The following is a 20,630-nucleotide window of genomic DNA, read 5'->3' as shown; positions in this document are numbered from 1 at the left end:
TATTCAAAATTTTTAGCATACCTGTAATTTTTTTTTCAAAATCCGTACTGCATAAAGAATTTCGTCTATGTCTATTTTAATGTTGGTATCATTCTGAATTCATAATTGCTTTATCAATATAGACTTGTCCAGATTTGGAGCCCCAAGCCGTGACATGGCTACTTCTGTGCTTGACTGTGCAGATAAGGTAATTCTGGTCATTGGCATTGTTCAGATTTTTGTTTCCAAATGTAACTGACATATCTATTGTAGCCATAAATGTTAATTTGAGAGTCGTTAGCCTAGACAACAGCTTTCTAATAATCTACAGGATCATCCAAGGGTCTTTTGAAAACTTAATTTAAGGAGCAATTTATTTTATGACAGAAAAAATTATCTTCGCTAAAGTCTGTCATTGATTTGATTGTATTGATTTGTATATGGATGCAAGAACATTTTACAGATCCTTGAATGTGGTCCTGAGGTTCTTTTGTATAACCTATGTCAGTGTTCTTATAACATCGAAACATGTTAACACTTAAAGGTACTGGTTTCCCTACCAGTGACTTCCAAAATATTTTTCACTTTTTAATTTCTTTTGAGACATTGATAGATTGCAGCATGGTATATTACAATCACCTGTATGGTGAGGATGATGCATCACTGGTGGGCAAAGTTAGTCCTGGAGGGCCACAGTGGTTGCAAGTTTTTGTTCCAACCCATTTGCTTAATTGAAAACCATTCCTTGTCAATTATGTAATTTCATGGCTTGCTAGTGCTTTTTTTTTTCCTTTCTAAGGATATCATCCAAATAATTTGAAGTCTAAAACAGACAAGTGATTCTCAGTCCTTCACTTTTTTCTCTTCACTTTCCTTCCAAGTATGTAATTAAACCCAATAGTGCACGATAAATACACACAGGTGTAAATGGTAATAAGCTAAATGGAGAAATGCTGGTCTCTTGTCATTATTATGGTCATCTTATTGCTAATAAGGAGCAATTAAATACCAAGAATACAGCTGTTTAAGGCTAAAATAAACAAGGCTTCTAGATTTTTCTGAGTGAGACAACTTAAGTGAAGCAGAAGTGTTACTTGAGCAATAAGTGCTTCTTATTAAGCAATTGGGTTGGAACAAAAACCTGCAGCCACTGCGACCCCCCAGGACTGAATCTGCCCACCCCTGAGAATTTCTTGTGTTGGCAGAATTAAGTTCCAACCGTTGTCTTAATTAGAAAGACATTTTAGTGGTTACTACTAATGGTAATAATAGTAATGTTAATGCATTTTGCTTATAGATAACTTTTCTTATGCTCAAAGTTTTTAAAAAGTATTCAGAATATAAAAGGAGGGCTACAAAATCCAAAAAACAAAGGCCATTAGATAACATTACGTAGGACTGATGTCAGAAATGTTGCTAAGTAAATTACACATTACAGTAACTGCAACAAGAAAAATATAAGCAGGAATAAATACTTAATTTTTTTAACTGATGTTTTTATAATTCTAATAATCTATAACTAGTGATGCTCCAGTTGATTGACTGCTGATAAAGCTCAGCATATTTTTGCCCCAATTGATTCAATTGGTGAATTAGCTAATCTCAAAAAAACAAGCTTTTCAGAACTTTCTTTTTACAGTATACCATAAATATGTTGATCTGTAAACCGGGATCATGAGTGGTTTCGTCATGTAGTGGTTGCGGCAATGCACTGTACCAGTGCATGCTCCCCAAATTGACTTGACTTGACTTAACTTGACTTTGCTGCTGATTGACCAGTAAATAGAGAGCCGACAGTCAGACTTTAGATAAAAGTGAAGATGAGAATATTGCCTTCCTCATTAAAGAAAGTGAAGTAATAAACTGTGCATGGAGAGTGGCAGAGGGTAAGAAAATAGAGGTGGGTCTTCAGCAATTAAAAGAGAATAAGTTCAGAAGTATTCACAATACTTGTCTGAGTGTGAATAAAGAGTGAGCATATATTTTGTGCAGCAGATCCTCTTTTTAATTAGGAAAAGAAAGGATAAAGAAGAATTTTCCCTTGCTGTAAACAATGGGCACTAAGGAAAGAGAAAAGGACCTGTACCGATTGGCTAGACAGAAGGACTGAGCTGGGAAAGATGTTCAGCAGGTTAGGGTGATAAAGATGGAAACGTACTCACAAGTGAGGAGAGTGTGTTGAGCAGATGGAAAGAGTACTTTGAGAGGCTGATGAATGAAGAGAATAGAGAGAGAGAAGAGGTTGTATGATGTGGAGATAGTGAATCAGGAAGTGCAACGGATTAGCAAGGTGGAAGTAAGGACAGCTATGAAAAGGATGAAGAATGGAAAGGCCGTTGGTCCAGATGATATACCTGTGGAAGCATGGAGGTGTATATACCTGTGGAAGCATGGAGGTGTTTAGGAGAGATGGCAGTGGAGTTTTTAACCAGCGTGTGTAATACAATCTTGGAAAGTGGGAGAATGTCTGAGGAATTGAGAAGTGTACCGGTTTATAATAAAGGGGATGTGCAGAGTTGTAGTAACTACAGAAGGATAAGATTGATGAGCCACAGCATGAAGTTATAGGAAAGAGTATTGGAAGCTAGGTTAAGAAAGGAGGTGATGAATAGCGAGCAGCAGTAGGGTTTCATACCAGTAAAGAGTACCACAGATGCCATGTTTGCTCTGAGAGTATTGATAGAGAATTACAGAGAAGGCCAGAAGGAGTTGCATTGCTTCTTTGTGGACCAGGAGAAATCATATGACGGTTCCTAGAGAGGAGTTGTGATATTGTATGAGGAAGTCAGGAGTGACTGAGAAGTATGTAAGAGTTTTACAGGATATGTATGAGAGAAGTGTGACAGGTGGAGATGGGATTACATCAGGGATTGACTCAGAGCCCTTTCTTATTTGCAATGGTGATGGACAGGTTGACAGACGAGAGTAGACAAGAGTCCCCGTGGACTATGATATTTGCTGATGACATTGTGATATTTAGCAATAGTAGGGAGCAGGTTGAGGAGACCCTGGAGAGGTGTAGATATGCTCTGGAGAGGACAGGAATGAAGGTCAGTAGGAACAAGGCAGAATATATGTGTGTGAATGAGAGGACGGTCAGTGGAATGGTGAGGATGCAGGGAGTAGAGTTGGCGAAGATGAATGAGTTTAAATACCTGGATCGACAGTAAAGAGTAGCTGGAATTGTGGAAGAGAGGTGAAGAAGGGAGTGCAGGCAGGGTGGAATGGGTGGAGAAGAATGTCAGGAGTGATTTGTGGCAGATGAGTATCAGCAAGAGCAAAAGGGAATGTCTACAGGATGGTAGTGAGACCAACTATGTTATATGGATTTTAGATGGCGGAACTGACCAAAAAACAGGAGGCAGAGCTGGAGTTGGCAGAGTTAAGTGTTAAGATTTGCATTGGGCACGATGAGGATGGACAGGATTAGAAAGGTGTGCATTTAGAGGGTCAGTTCAGGTTGGATCGTTTGGAGACAAAGTCAGTGAAGCAAATTGCATTGGTTTAGACATGTGCAGAGGAGAGATCCTGGCTATATTGGGAAAATGATGCTAAGGATGGAATTGCCAGGTAAGAGGAAAAGAGGAAGCCCTAAGTGGAGGTTTATGGATGTGGTGAAGGAAGACATGCAGGTGGTGGGTGTAACAGAGCAAGATGCAGAAGACAGGAGGGTATGAAAAAAGATGATCTGCTTTCGCAACCCCTTAACAGGAGCAGCCGGAATATGAAGAATCAGCCGAATATGTTGATTTTATGTGTAAACTTGTTAAGCATAGTAGCCTTCTTGATAAACATGAGCATTATTAGAATTGCGGCTTGTAATTATGGCCAAAAATGTATTTTTTATGGCATGAGCATTATGAACAAATATTTCTGTACATGTTTTACTAATGTAAAAAGTACAAGCTGTGCTATCTGCCTAAGATGGGTTGAAATGTAAGTAACCAACACAGTCTTCAGCAGTCCACCAATTTGAAGTCTGCTAGTACCATAAGCTGAGATCAGTCCCACAACATGATGTTTTTGGGGTAATGTGCAGTGCCATTTCTCCTCCAAACATGGCGTGTGCATTGACATCCAAAGAGTTCAATTTTGGTATCATCTGACCAGACTGTTTCTCCCAGTGTTTCATTTGCTTGTCCAGATGTCGTGCAGCAAACTTTAAACAAGCTTCAACATGATGTTTTTTCTGTTCTTTACTGTACGGTATTACCAGCACTTGCATCAGATTTGTGTTTCAGAGACATTGTTGAAGGGTGAAAGCGAAAGATTAAGATGAGCTCTTCTGCACAGCACTATACACACTAACACAGCAGCAAGACACCAGTCGTCAACATGTCTGATGTACTGACAAGGGACAACTTCCTGCTATGTACGTAACAGTACAAGCAGGCTTGCTATTGAGAATGAATGGGGCATCGACGGGCAGTTCATCACCAGCCCACCTCACAGTCACCTCCACTACAGTATGCTGCCTGCAGCGTCTGCCCACTGAGAACGAACACGGTGCGGCCAAAGGCGGGTAGTGAATCGCCCCCATTTAATAGGCAGCCATCCGATGCACACTACAATGCTAACCTCTGCCACCCTGTTAACCCACAATGGCCTCCGTTCAGCCACAACTGGGTCACCGCTTGCAGCTTTACCAGCCGCCCACTGAGAACGAACGGGGCAGCCATGTGTGGTGGGCGAGCAGTGAAACCGCTCCCCACAGGGAGCCACTAGACTGACGCTACACTGCACGAGCAGTGAAATCGCCCCCTTTCAGCCTCCGTCCATCCACCGCTTACAGCATTACCAGCCACCCACCGAGAACGAACGGGGCAGCCGTATGTGGTGGGCGGGCACTGAAATCGCTTGCCACCGGGAGCTGCCCGAGGGACACTACACTGCGTGGACAGTGAAATGGCCCCCCAAGAGCCTCCGCTTGCAGCATCCCCAGGCTGAAGATGACAGAGCGGCAGTTACTGAGGCGTATGCACCGAAGCTGCAGCCTGTTCGTAAGTTGTAGGTCGGATGTCCGTAACCTGGGGACTACATGTATGTACAGTATATGTATGTGTATATGTATATATGTGTGTATATGTATTGTGGCAGACAACCAGTGAGCCTGCCTACCGAGACTCCTGGAAAAAGAATGGACTGGGAGAGGGGCACTATCTTTCCCTAGGCGCAAGAGGGCAGCCCCACTGGATTCCATCTGGGCCACGGAAATGTAGCTGGGAAGCTCAACTCTGTGGGGACCCATGGCCACCACCAGGGGGCACCTGTACAATCTTAGAGCCCTGGAGGACAGCACTTCTGCTACACCAGGAAGTGCTGCCAGAAGATCATCATTGAGCACCTGGAGCACATCCGGGGTGGGATAAAAAGAGCCATCTCACTCCATTCGAAGAGCCTGAGTCGGATGGAAGAGGATGGAGCTTAAGAGAGAGGAGTGGAGGCAGCCTGAATAAAGAGAAAGGACCGAGTAGAATGTGGTATTTTTGTGCACTGTGTTGGTGTTGTGTGGTCTGTAAATAAATGTTGCGTGTTTTGTACATTTCGAGTTCGTGTCTGTCTGTAGCAAGGCTGATCTTTCACAGTATATATGTGTGTGTGTGTTTTTTTTTATATATATATATATATATATATATATATATGTATATGTATATGTATGTATGTATATATGATAAAACAGTATTGGAATTTCCCAATTCTAGTAACGTGATCAGTATTAACCCTACAAAAACCTGATCGGAGCATACCTACCTATAACAATCTTAACACTACCAGAGGACCCAAGAATAGAGCTGTTCCTTCTGCAGATTGAGAGGAGTCAGTTGAGGGGGTTTAGAAGGATGAATCTTGGGCACCTTTAACAGGTATGCCAGATATGGCCTTCTGGGAGAAGACCTGAAACTGGGTCTTAATGAAGGTTGTTGTATTTCTTGGCTGTCTGGGGAGGTGCTAGAGACAGTTGGGGTATAGGGGAGCTTTTTCAGATCAGTAGGTTGTATACATGACCCTTATTAGAAAAAGAAAATGGAACATGAGTATACTGTGCTTATTTCATTCTCCTTGTTCTATTTGCTATTTTACCTTTACTATGTTTTGCATTTAAGAATAGAGTACATTTCACCCAATTACAGCTGATCCAGATTATGTGTAGATTGTAGTTATGACCCAGATCTGTTATGTAATTGGCTATGTGTGTTTAGACTGTCCTTGGTTCTTTTTTTTCTGGCTTGTTGACGTCTTTTCATTTTCACTTGCCTAACTTTTTAGCATTACCTTTTTTTGCATGTATTACACTAAGTAAACCATTTTTTTGCCTTTTTTATTTATTATGTCTGTCAAATAATAAGATATTGTAGTCTTGAGTGCTTATAAAAAGCACCTTCAACTGTAGATATTTCATGATTATAAATGTGTTGAATTAGATAATGCCAAATTGGTTGAAGTGGTATAAGAAACACTTATTTAAAATACACTGTTTCAATTTGTTACTTATATACAGCACAATGAAATATATAATTGGATGTTTCCTACAGATGAGAGTCATTAGTATAGTACCAACAGCAGAAAATTTGTGCAACACCAAGCACGACAAAAAGGGATAATGCACGTTAATTAAACAAAACACACAATAGGTATGATAGCTAGCTGTTAATGGTTAAAAAAAAAAAGCTTTTGATCTGGGAGTGAAAACATGGTCTCATGTAATTACAATACAATTTAAAATAGAGTTTCAGGACAAACACAAAATACAATACAAAAATAATGAGCAAAAACACATTCAGTATGTGTAAAAAGTATTCATATACTATTTAATTTATAAATGTTAAGGAATTTTAGTTTTATGCCTGTCTCTTAAGAAAAATCATGGAGCTATCTGGAATGTTTAAAAAAAAAAAATTTTTGCTCTCTGGTTTATAGGGTTCTTGCTGCATTGTGTACAAAATACAGTGAAAATCTTCATTGCATGTGCTTATCAGCCTGCTTAGGAGTCAGCTTTCTGTCCTTTATTATCACCCAAATGTTTCTTTACTGTTTTTTAAATATCGTTGGATGTCACAGTAATTATGAAAGAGCTTCCCAGTTAAATCTTCAATTGTGTGTCAAATCAGGGTTGTTTTTTCTATAGTATTTTTTGATGTAAGAATTATGTTGTTAGTAAATCAGTGCCATCTACTGGTTGATAAGGTTATGACAAATATATTTAAGTTTTTAAACTAATGAAATGTACATTGTTGCCTTTCATATCACAGAAGTTTGGTACAAAACAGAAGGTTAATAATAATATTTGTTTATATTTAAATAACCTATTGTTATGGAAGTTTGTAGTATACAGTAATCCCTCCTCGATTGCGGGGGTTGCGTTCCAGACCCCCCCGCGATAGATGAAAATCCGCGAAGTAGAAACCATATGTTTGGTTATTTTTATATATTTTAAGCCCTTATAAACTCTCCCACACTGTTTATAAATATTCCCCGCAGAGTTATACAGAAACATCAGAAATAATGGGTGACAAGCTTGTCTGCTTACTAGAATTAGAATTAGAATTAGAACAATCTAGACGAGAACAGGCCATTCAGCCCAACAAAGCTCGCCAGTCCTATCCACTTGCTTCCTCCAAGAAAACATCAAGTCGAGTTTTGAAAGTCCCTAACGTCTTACTGTCTACCACACTACTTGGTAGCTTATTCCAAGTGTCTATCGTTCTTTGTGTAAAGAAAAACTTCCTAATGTTTGTGCGAAATTTACCCTTAACAAGTTTCCAACTGTGTCCCCGTGTTCTTGATGAGCTCATTTTAAAATACAAGTCTCGATCCACTGTACTAATTCCCTTCATAATTTTAAACACTTCAATCATGTCACCTCTTAATCTTCTTTTGCTTAAACTGTAAAGGCTCAGCTCTTTTAATCTTTCCTCATAATTCAACCCCTGTAGACCTGGAATCAGCCTAGTCGCTCTTCTCTGGACCTTTTCTAGTGCTGCTATGTCCTTTTTGTAGCCTGGAGACCAAAACTGCACACAGTACTCAAGATGAGGCCTCACCAGTGCATTATAAAGGTTGAGCATAACCTCCTTGGACTTGTACTCCACAGATCGTGCTATATAACCTAACATTCTGTTAGCCTTCTTAATGGCTTCTGAACACTGTTTGGAAGTTGATAGCTTGGAGTCCACTATGACTCCTAAATCCTTCTCATAAGGTGTACTCTCGATTTTTGACCGCCCATTGTGTATTCAAACCTAATATTTTTACTTCCTATGTGTAATACTTTACATTTACTGACATTAAATTTCATCTGCCACAAATCTGCCCAAGCCTGTATGCTATCCAAGTCCTTCTGTAATGATATAGCGGTTCCAAATTATCTGCTAATCCACCTATCTTGGTATCATCTGCAAACTTAACCAGCTTGTTACTTATATTCCTATCTAAATCATTTATATATATTAAAAATAGCAGCGGCCCTAGCACTGACCCCTGTGGAACACCACTCTTAACATCGCCAGTTCTGATGAGGTTCCTCGCACCATCACCCTCTGCTTCCTGTGTCTGAGCCAATTCTGCACCCATCTAAAAACATCACCCTGAATTCCCACTTCTTTTAACTTGATGCCCAACCTCTCATGTGGCACCTTATCAAATGCTTTCTGAAAGTCCAGATAAATAATATCATAAGCTCCACTTTGATCGTATCCTTTTGTTGCCTCCTCATAGAATTCCAACATGTTAGTAAAACACGACCTCCCCTTCTGAACCCATGCTGACTGTTCAGAATAACTCCTGTCCTTGTCATGTGTTGCTCAATCTTATCCTTAATAATTCCTTCCATTAATTTTCCTGTGATGCTTGTTAAGCTTACTGGCCTATAGTTGCTTGGATCTGCCCTGTCACCCTTTTTATATAATGGGATGATATTTGCCATTTTCCAGTCCTTTGGAATCTCTCCAGTGCACAGTGACTTCCTAAAAATATGTGTCAAGGGTTTATATATGTACTCACTAGCCTCCTTAAGAACACGAGGATAAATATTATCTGGGCCTGGTGATTTGTTTGATTTCATCTTATTTAATCTGAGCAGCACTTCTCCCTCTACAATTTCCAAATCCCTCAGTACCTCCTTAGTAGTTGTGTTTACCTCTGGCAGGTTATCCACTTGCTCACTTGTAAACACCTCAGAAAAATGTAAGTTTAGGGCATCTGCTATTTCATTGTCTGTATCTTTTAATTCCCTTTACTATTCCTGATGAACTTGACCTCCTCCTTAACTGTTCTTTTACTACTAAAATACTGAAAGAATCTCTTGGGGTCTTCTTTGCCTTATCTGCTATATTCCTCTCCAACTGTCTTTTAGCCTCTCTGATATCCTTCTTAATGGTTGCCCTCATTTTCTCATACGCTCACGGTTCTCTTTGCAGTCATTAGTCTTATATGCCTTATACAGCAGTTTTTTCCTTTGCAACTTCTTTTTTAAATCTTTATTAATCCATCGTGGAGATTTTTTTAGTTTCCTATTACTTCCAAATTCAGGTATGTATCTGTCCTGCATTACATGTAAAACATTTTAAACCTGTTCCACTGCTCCTCGACTGTCTCCACATTTAAAAGCTTATCCCAGTCTATCCTACTTAGACTTTGTCGCATCTGCTCAAAATTAGCCCTACTAAAGTTCAACTTAACAATTTTAGTCTTTGCATCTGTACTCTTACAAAATACTGAGAATTGTATTACATTATGGTCACTAGACCCTAGTGGTTCAATCACCTCTACACCCTCAATTCTATCCTGATTATTACAGAATACTAAATCCAGATAGGCTTCACCCCTTGTTGGTGCTTTAACATGCTGTGTTAAAAAACAGTCGCTGATTACTTCTAAAAACTCCTGCTCTTGTGCTCCTCCATCTGTAAGGTTATCCCAGTTAATATTTGGATAATTAAAGTCCCCATGACTATAATATCCCCTGTAAACTTGCCTTTTGATATTACTAAAAAGATGTGTGTTGAAATTACTGTCTGAATTGGGTGGTCTATAACACACTCCTAAAATCAGACCTTTTTCCCTAATATTTTCCAGGCGAAGCCACATGTCCTCACTAAGATGGGGCTCATCATCCAACTGAAGTATAATCGCTTTGTATTCTCTTAGATATTAGGTAAGATTCATTGAAATTATGTATATAAACACACTGTTTATATACAGTAAAACCTAAATATTATTTTAAAGATATGGAGCATCTCCGATATCACATATGTTACAGCCATTACGATAGACAGGCCACCAGCAATAAATACGTACAATGCAAGAAACATAGTATACAGTAAATGTGTGTACAGTGACACTAAACGTACGTACATGTACTAAGTACTGTAAGTAGAAAATTAATTATGGTTACTCACCAACAATGACACGATGACTTTTCCGATAACAATGAGTTTAATTTTACTGCACAACAAAGGAGAGCGTTACAGTTCTTCCAAACGAGCCACTTCAGGCGATTGCGTAGCACTGCAGTCTTCAATCCAAATCCCTAAAGCAGATTCCATCCGGACTACTATATATATATACTAACAAAATACACACGCTTCGCAGCGGAGAAGTATTGTGTTAAAGAAGTAATGAAAAAGAAAAGGAAACATTTTAATAATAACGTAACATGATTGACAATGTAATTGTGTTGTCATTGTCATGAGTGTTGCTGGCATATCTATCTATTTATATTATATATATATATATATATATATATATATATATATATATATATATATATATATATAGCAAAATACCTGCGATTGCAGCGAGAAGTAAAAAGAAAAGGAAACATTTTAATAATAACGTAACATGATTGACAATGTAATTGTTTTGTCATTGTCATGAGTGTTGCTGATATATATATATATATATATATATATATATATATATATATACACAGACACATATATAAACATATATATAAATATATATATATATATACACATCTGTACACATTTATATATACAGTTATATATATACATATACACACATGCATATATACATACACACACACACATATATACATACTGTATATACAACATATACAAATCTACATATATATATATTAGGGGTGGGACTCGATTAAAAAAATTAATCCAATTAATTAGAGGCTGTGTAAGAATTAATCTTGATTAATCGTATGTAATCGTACACGTAAATTTGCCCCAAATCGCAAATGTTTTTTTTTTAATTTAAAAGCGGTTTTAGTGGGCGACAGAATCAAATAATAGACATGGACATGAATATTGTAAACTGAAGCTGTTTTAATTTCTGAAAAAAAGCTTTTAAACTGCATTTGAATTCAAAACAGAAACAAAAATATCATCCCTGGTTAAAATTGGGCAGACTTAAAAATAAAGTGGTAGTTTAAGTACTTTAAGTACATTTTCAGAATAGTATTGTCTTTAAATAATAATAACCAAAATTTCAACATAAAGTGCAGTTTTCTTCTTAAAAAAATAAGTCAGAAACATAAAAGGTAATTTGACCAGCTTACTCTTTAAACTCTGAGTAACATTAGCCAAAATTATTTTGTACATTAGGCTAAAACAGTGTGATCATTGAACATTTTGTAATTAGATGTATTTAGAATTACTAACGGTCACGGAAGTCCAATGATCCCCAGTAAGAGCCACAAAGTCCGCTTTCTGTAATGCATCTAATTTTGCTTGCTTTTCAGTGTGCACAAAACCATGCTTTTATCAAGGCTTCGCTCGGGTAGTCGAAATGATCAGTCGTAGGAGCGCGCTTTATTCCGACTCTAACATTTTTGTAGCTGTGATGTGTGCATCAGTGTAATGGATGTACCAGGAAATCATGCATTGACAAAAGTTCCCGTTTGCTTGGAATTGAAAGTGTGATTAAATGCGTTATTTTTAAGCGCGTTATGGAGTACATGCATCGAAGCTTCTCAGCTGTGCTTGTGCTAAGAAAGGGAAAATTTTAAAAATAGCGTAACATGATTCTCGTTAACCTAATATTTTTCATACGTCCCAAACCAAGGAGATCGAAGGTAAAATGAATCGGGTAGCGCATACATAGTCAGTACATCCCTCTCAGGAATCGAACCTCGAATGTCGGCGTTAGAGAAGACTCTACAATTGCGCCACAGCGTGTGGCTTGTCTATGCTAAAGTATGTATTGTAGATCGGGGTGTATATATATACATTTATATATATACCAGTGTATCGCAGTGGAGAAGTAGAAGTTATGAAAAGAAAAGGGAACATTTTAAAAATAGCGTAACATGATTGTCAATATACAGTAATTGTTTTGTGAGTGTTATTGAATGTTGCTGTCATCAAGGATTTGATTATCATTATTTCTTTCAATCAGGCTCGTATTTGTAGGATGTGTTCAAGTTACATTCCGTGTTTGTCAATCGTTGTAAAGATAAGAGGTTTCATTCATCGATTAGTTCCTTACTGCATCAATAAACAGCTCGTCTTCCTTTTATCTGAGATGTGACAAACTGCATGCACGGGTTTTTTTTGTTTTTACACTGTCTTCCTTTAGCAGGACATTCACTTTTTCCACCGTGTGCTTTGTTTCGCAGTAGCTGCACTTATGAATATGATTGTATGTATAAGGCGCTTCATATTTTTTGCTGCCTTCTCAATTGTGTAATTTGGTTTTGTTCAGCACTCTTTGGAACTGTTGCTTTTGTCTGCGCATTGCGCCAGTTCACGTGAGCAGCTTGGTGTTCTTGCATCGAAGGTTCCCAGCTGTACTGGTGCCATCTCGTGTAATGTCAGCTAAGACCCGGCACTTAAAAGTTTCTCTCGCAGTTTCAATGAGTTTGTGCCAAACACCACCCTGACCATCTCATCTTCCTCTGCATAAGCACAGTCCTTCACCCGTGAATATTTACCGGCAGTGTTTGTATTGGATTGCGCTGATGGGCGGCCTTATATGGGCAGGCACTAAATTACAAGCGCTAGTGGCAGCCTGTCTATGAACTTAATTTAATATAAACTTACGGTTCACGCCGTGCTTTGTTTCCGCAGTAGCTGTACTTATGAATATGCTTGTATGCATCATTTGCTTCATAATGTTTTTCTGCCTTCTCAATTGTGAAATGGCGTTTTGTGCTGATCGCTGTTTGGAGTTCTTCCTTGTTATCTACGTACTTACGTAGGAGGCGTGATGATGTCACACGAAACTCCGCCCCCCACGGCCATCTCCAACTCAAGACTCCATTACATTATATGGGGAAAAATAGCTTCCAGTTATGACCCTTATGCGTAGAATTTCGAAATGAAACCTGCCCAACTTTTGTAAGTAAGCTGTAAGGAATAAGCCTGCCAAATTTCAGCCTTCTACCTACACGGGAAGTTGGAGAATCAGTAGTGAGTCAGTGAGTGAGTGAGTGAGTGAGTGAGTGAGGGCTTTGCCTTTTATTAGTATAGATATAAACTGCTCAAAAAAATTAAAGGAACACTTTGAAAACACATCAGATCTCAATGGGAAAAAGAAATCCTCCTGGATATCTATACTGATATAGACTGGGTAATGTTAGGAACGAAAGGATGCCACATCGTTTGATGGAAATGAAAATGATCAACCTACAGAGCCCTGAATTCAAAGACGCCCCAAAAATCAGAGTGAAAAAATTATGTGGCAGGCTAGTCCATTTTGCCAAAATTTAATTGCAGCAACTCAAAATTATACGCAGCACTTTGTATGGCCCCTGTGTTCTTGTATACATGCCTGACAACATCGGTGCATGCTTCTAATGAGATGACAGGTGGTGTTGTGGGGGATCTCCCCCCAGATCTGGACCAGGGCATCACTGAGCTCCTGGACAGTCTGAGGTGCAACCTGGTGGCATTGGATGGACCAAAACATAATGTCCCAGAGGTGGATTTAGGTCAGGAAAGTGTGGTGGCCAGTCAATGGTATCAGTTCCTTCATCCTCCAGGAACTGCCTGCATACTTTCACCACATGAGGCCAGGAATTGTCGTGCACCAGGAGCCACTGTACCAGCATAGGGTCTGACAATGGGTCCAAGGATTTCATCCTGATACCTAATGGCAGCCAAGGTGCCTTTGTCAAGCCTGTAGCGGTCTGTGTGACCCTCCATGGATATGCCTCCCCAGACAATCAATAACCCACCACCAAACTGCTCATGCTGAATAATGTTACAGGCAGCATAATGTTCTCCATGGCTTCTCCAGACCCTTTCACTTCTGTCACGTGCTCAGGGTGAACCTGCTCTCATCTGTAAAAAGCACAGGGCACCAGTGGTGCATCTGCCAATTCTGGTATTCTATGGCGAATGCCAATCGAGCTGCATGCTGCTGGGCAGTGAGCTCAGGGCCCATTAGAGGACATGGGGCCCTTGGGTCACCCTCATGAAGTCCAGTGGCCTGCTGGAGGTCATTTTGTAGGGCTCTGGCAGTGCTCATCCTGTTCCTCCTTGCCCAAAGGAGCAGATACTTGTCCTGCTGATGGGTTATGGACCTTCTATGGCCCTCTCCAGCTCTCCTAGAGTAACTGCTTGTCTCCTAGAATCTCCTCCATGCCCTTGAGACTGTGCAGGGAGACACAGCAAACCTTCTGGCAATGACACATATTGATGTGCCATCCTGGAGAAGTTGGACTACCTGTGCAACCTCTGTAGGGTCCAGGTATCGCCTCATGCTACCAGTAGTGACACTGACTGTAGCCAAATGCAAAACTAGTGAAGAAACAGTCAGAAAAGATGAGGAGGGAAAAATGTCAGTGGCCTCCACCTGTTAAACCATTCCTGTTTTGGGGGTCATCTCATTGTTGCCCCTCTAGTGCATCTGTTGTTAATTTCATTAACACCACAGCAGCTGAAACTGATTAACAACCCCTCTGCTACTTAACTGACCAGATTAATATCCCATAAGTTTCATTGACTTTATGCTATACTCTGATTAAAAAGTGTTCCTTTAATTCTTTTGAGCAATAAATATATATATATGTGTATATATAGTTGTGTGTGTGTGTATATATGTATGTGTGTATTTTATTTATGTATGTGTGTATATTTTATATATATATTTTTTATATATATATATATATATATATATATATATATATATATATATATATATATATATATATATACTAGCAAAATACTGAGAAGTAGTGTGTTAAAGAAGTTATGAAAAAGAAAAGCAAACATTTTAAAAATAACGTAAGATGATTGTTAATGTAATTGTTTTGTTATTGATATGAGTGTTGTTGTCATATCTATCTATTTATATATACATATATATATTTATATCCACATATATATATATTAGGGGTGGGACTCGATTAAAAAAATTAATCCAATTAATTAGAGGCTGTGTAAGAATTAATCTTGATTAATCGTATGTAATCGCACATGTAAATTTGCCCCAAATCGCAAATGTTTTTTTTTTAATGTAAAAGTGTTTTAGTGGGCGACAGAATCAAATAATAGACATGTACATTAATATTGTAAACTGAAGCTGTTTTAATTTCTGAAAAAAAAAGCCTTTGCATTTGAATTCAAAACAGAAACAAAAATATCATCCCTGGTTAAAATTGGGCAGACTTAAAAATAAAGTGGAAGTTTAAGTACTTTAAGTAGATTTTCAGAATAGTATTGTCTTTAAATAATAATAACCAAAATTTCAACATAAAGTGCAGTTTTTCTTCTTAAAAAAATAAGTCAGAAACATAAAAGGTAATTTGACCAGCTTACTCTTTAAACTCTGAGTAACCTTAGCCAAAATTATTTTGTACATTAGGCTAAAACAGTGTGATCATTGAACATTTTGTAATTAGATGTATTTAGAATTACTAACGGTCAAGGAAGTCCAATGATCCCCAGTAAGAGCCACAAAGTCCGCTTTCTGTAATGCATCTAATTTTGCTTGCTTTTCAGTGTGCACAAAACCATGCTTTTATCAAGGCTTTGCTCGGGAAGTCGAAATGATCAGTCGTAAAAACGCTTTATTCCGACTCTAACATTTTTGTAGCTGTGATGTGTGCATCAGTGTAATGGATGTACCAGGAAATCATGCATTGACAAAAGTTCCGTTTGCTTGGAATTGAAAGTGTGATTAAATGCGTTATTTTTTAACGCGTTATGGAGTACATGCATCGAAGCTTCTCAGCTGTGCTTGTGCTAATAAAGGGAAACATTTTAAAAATAGCGTAACATGATTCTGCGTTAACCTAATATTTTTTCATACGTCCCAAACCAAGGAGATGCGAAGGTAAAATGAATCGGGTAGCGCGCGTACATAGTCAGTACATCCCCTCTCGGGAATCGAACCTCGAATGTCGGCGTTAGAGGCGAAGACTCTACAATTGAGCCACAGCGTGTGGCTTGTTTATGCGAGAGTATGTACTGTAGATCGGGGTATATATATATATATATATATACATTTATATATATACCCGCGTATCGCAGTGGAGAAGTAGAAGTTATGAAAAGAAAAGGGAACATTTTAAAAATAACGTAACATGATTGTCAATATACAGTAATTGTTTTGTGAGTGTTATTGAATGTTGCTGTCATCAAGGATTTGATTATCATTATTTCTTTCAATCAGGCTCGTATTTGTAGGATGTGTTCAAGTTACATTCCGTGTTTGTCAATCGTTGTAAAGATAAGAGGTTTCATTCATCGATTAGTTTCTTACTGCATCAATAAACAGCTCGTCTTCCTCTTTATCTGAGACCTGACACACTGCATGCACGGGTTTTTTACACTGTCTTCCTTTTGCGGGACATTCACTTTTTCCAACGTGTGCTTTGTTTCGCAGTAGCTGCACTTATGAATATGATTCTATGTATGAGGCGCTTCATATTTTTGCTGCCTTCTTCAATTGTGTAATTCGGTTTTTGTTCAGCGCTCTTTGGAACTGTTGCTTTTTATCTGTGCACTGTGTCAGTTCACGTGAGCCACTCGGTGTACTTGCATCGAAGGTTCCCAGCTGTGCTGGTGCCATCTCGTGCTATGTCCGTGGCTGTATTTAATGTTACCTTAGTCCTGGCACTTAAAACTTTCTGTCGCAGTTTCGCTGAGTTTGTGTCAAACACCACCCTGACCATCTCATCTTCCTCTCCATAAGCACAGTCCTTCACCCGTGAATATTTACCCGTGGCAGTTTGCTTTTGGATTACCGCTGATGGACTGCCTTATATGGGCAGGCACTAAATTACAAACGCCAGCGGCAGCCTGTCTATGAACTTAATTTAAAGTGTAGGTTTACATCGTGCTTTGTTTCCGAAGTAGCAGAACTCATGAATATGGTTGTATATGTCACTGCTCGCTTCTTATTGTTTCGCTGCCTTCTCAATTATATAATGCATGTTTTCTTAAGCGCTTTTGAGGTCTTCCTGGTTTTCTATCTACTGCGTGATTACGTGGGAGGCGTGATGATGTCACACGAAACTCCGCAAGCGCTGAAGCTCATCTCCATTACAGTAAATGGAAAAACTGCTTCCAGTTATGACCATTACGCGTAGAATTTCGATATAAAACCTGCCCAACTTTTGTAAGGAAGCTGTAAGGAATGAACCTGCCAAATTTCAGCCTTCCACCCACACGGGAAGTTGGAGAATTAGTGATGAGTCAGTGAGTGAGTGAGTGAGTGAGGAATTTGCCTTTTATTAGTATAGATATATGTATATGTATGTATGTATATATGTATATGTATATGTATGTATATATATATATGTATATGTGTATATATATATGTATATATGTATATATATATGTATATATATGTATATATATATATATATATGTATATATATATATATATATATATATATATATATGTATATATATATATATATATATATATATATATATATATGTATGTATATATATATGTATATATATATATATATATATATATATATATATGTATATATAGTGAGGAGCTTATATATATATATATATATACACATATATATATATATATATATATATGTATGTATATATATATATTATATATATATATATACATACACAGGAGTGCAGAATTATTAGGCAAGTTGTATTTTGAGGATTAATTTTAATATGGAACAAACACAGTGCTATCAGTCAATCCAAAATGTTAATAAACCTGAAACCTGAATGTTTCACAACGGAAATGTGAGTGTGAACATCATCAGGGAATACATATGTGCACAATTATTAGGCAACTATTAGTGTGCAGATTTATTATGCAACTAAAGGAAAAATGAAAATTTTCCCATCTCACTTGTTTATTTTCATCTGTTATAGTGAGAATAATAAACAAACATCTCAAAATTTACAAATAAACATCTCTGACATTTCAAAGAAAATAAATCAGTCAATCAATGACCAATATAGCCACCCTTCTTTCCAATAACAGTCATAAGCCTTTCCATTCATGGAGTCTGTCAGTTTCTTGATCTGTTGACGATCAGCTTTTGTGGAGCAGTGACTACAGCCTCCCAGACACTCTTCAGAGAGGTGTATTGTTTTTCTCCCCGTAAATCTAGCGTTTAAGAAGTGCCCACAAGTTCTCGATAGGGTTTAGGTCAGATGAGGAAGGGGGCCATGTCATTATTCCTTCATCTTTAAGGCCTTTACTGGCTGGCCATGCAGTAGAGAACTTCGATGCAAGTGATGGAGCATTGGCCTGCATAAAAATCATGGTCTTTTTCCTGTATCACTGTTTGAAGAAAGTGTCTTCGAAAAACTGGCAGTAGGTTTGGGAGTTGATTTTGAGTTCATCTTCAATGCAAAAAGTCCAACTAGCTCATCTTTAAAATACCAGCTCATACCAGTACCCCACCTCCACATTGGAGTGGAGCTCTGTGCCCATTACTGATCCACAGGTCCATCCATCTGGTCCATCAAGAGTCACTCTCATCTCATCGGTCCATAAAACCTTTGAAAAAAATCTGTCTTCAGATATTTCTTGGCCCAGTTTTGACGTTTCAAGTTATGTTTCTTGTTCAGTGGTGGTTGGGTTTCAGCCCTCCTTACCTTGGCCATGTCTTTGAGCACTGAACACCTTGTACTTCTGGGCACTCCAGGTAGGTTGCAGCTCTGGAATATGAAAGTACTGGAGGATAATGGGTTCCTGGTAGCTTCACGCTTGATTCTTCTGAAATCTTTGGCAGCTAATTTGCGTCTTTTGTTCTCAACACGTTTCTTGCGACCCTGTTGACTATTTGCAACAAAATGTTTGATGGTTCTGTGATCACACACCAATATCTTAGCAATTCCAAAAGTACTGCATCCTCTGAAAGACTTTTACAAGTTTGACTTTTCAGAGTCAGTTAAATCTCTTTTTTGGCCCATTTTGCCTGAGGAAAACTAGCTGCCTAATAATTCTGCACACCTTGATATAGGGTGTTGATCTCCTTAGGCCACACCCTCCCTCATTACACAAATACACTTCACCTGAAGCGTGCTTAAATCCAATAAGCATTCAAGTTAATACAGCTTGGAGTTGGAATATACGCATAAAAGTGATGATATGGTCAAAATACTCACTTGCCTAATAATTGTGCACACAGTGTATATATATGTATGTACACACGTGGACAAAATTATTGGTACCCTTCAGTCAATGAAAGAAAAGAGAGAAACTCAAAATGGTCACAGAAATAACTTTAATCTGACAAAGTAATAATAAATAAAAATTCTATGAAATTTAACCAATGAAAGTCAGACATTGATTTTCAACCATACTTCAACAAATTATTTAAAAAAATAAACTCATGAAACAGGCCTGGACAAAATGATGGGTACCCCTAACTTAATATTTTGTTGCACAACCTTTTGAGGCAATCCTGCAATCAAAGCGATTCCTGTAACTGTCAATGAGACTCTGCACTTCTCAGCAGGTATTTTGGCCCACTCCTCATGAGCAAACTGCTCCAGTTGTCTCAGGTTTGAAGGGTGCCTTTTCCAGACGGCATGTTTCAGCTCTTTCCAAAGATGCTCAATAGGATTGAGGTCAGGGCTCATAGAAGGCCACTTTAGAATAGTCCAATGTTTTTCCTCTTAGCCATTCTTGGGTGTTTTTTAGCTGTGTGTTTTGGGTCATTGTCCTGTTGCAAGACCCATGACCTCTGTGACTGAGACCAAGCTTTCTGACACTGGCCAGCACATTTCTCTCTAGAATCCCTTGATAGTCTTGAGATTTCATTGTACCCTGCACAGATTCAAGACACCCTGTGCCAGATGCAGCAAAGCAGCCCCAGAACATAACAGAGCCTTGTGACGATGTGGGTTCTGGCTCCACACTCCCATCGATATTGGAAGCACATGAACTTAACACCGTCGATAATGTTGCCGGTAGGCTAGTCAATGGAGCAAATAAACACTTGAGCAGGGGTGGTGCAAAAGTGCATAAAATCAACAACAACAACAAAACAAAAAACAGTGTTCATAAATAGTGCAGTACTCCAATAAATAATCCATTAAATGAACACGTGGAGGTTAAAAATCAATAAATAGAAAAAAAACACATCCTTAAAAATGAGGAGGTTAAAATCTTCTCTTGGAAGCAGTTTTAAAACCAACAACAAACAAATCCGGTGCTCTTTTGTTAGCGTCTCACCTGCTAATCCGTTTGGGCGCGCGGCAGGCAAGGCGCTCTCGCAACTGCCCTCCTGAAACACT

At 38.4% G+C, this 20,630-nt stretch overlaps 1 protein-coding gene across 2 annotated transcripts in view; it reads left to right on the top strand.

Annotated features, from left to right (window-relative positions):
* Positions 1 to 20,630, top strand: part of ralbp1 (ralA binding protein 1) — a 67,512-nt gene that overhangs the window by 8,129 nt on the left and 38,753 nt on the right. Inside the window, exon 1 of one of the 2 annotated variants that reach the window (XM_039754775.1) lies at positions 165 to 187. The exons of the other annotated variant lie outside the window; for it this stretch is intronic. The gene's annotated coding sequence lies outside the window, so the exon portion shown is untranslated. Of the gene's footprint in view, positions 1 to 164; positions 188 to 20,630 lie in introns of those variants that run through there. 2 annotated transcript variants of the gene reach the window in all.

The sequence above is a fragment of the Polypterus senegalus genome, chromosome 5 (genome assembly GCF_016835505.1).
Source record: "Polypterus senegalus isolate Bchr_013 chromosome 5, ASM1683550v1, whole genome shotgun sequence".
NCBI classification, from domain to species: Eukaryota; Metazoa; Chordata; class Cladistia; order Polypteriformes; family Polypteridae; genus Polypterus; species Polypterus senegalus.
This window is presented reverse-complemented; position numbering and strand designations above follow the sequence as displayed.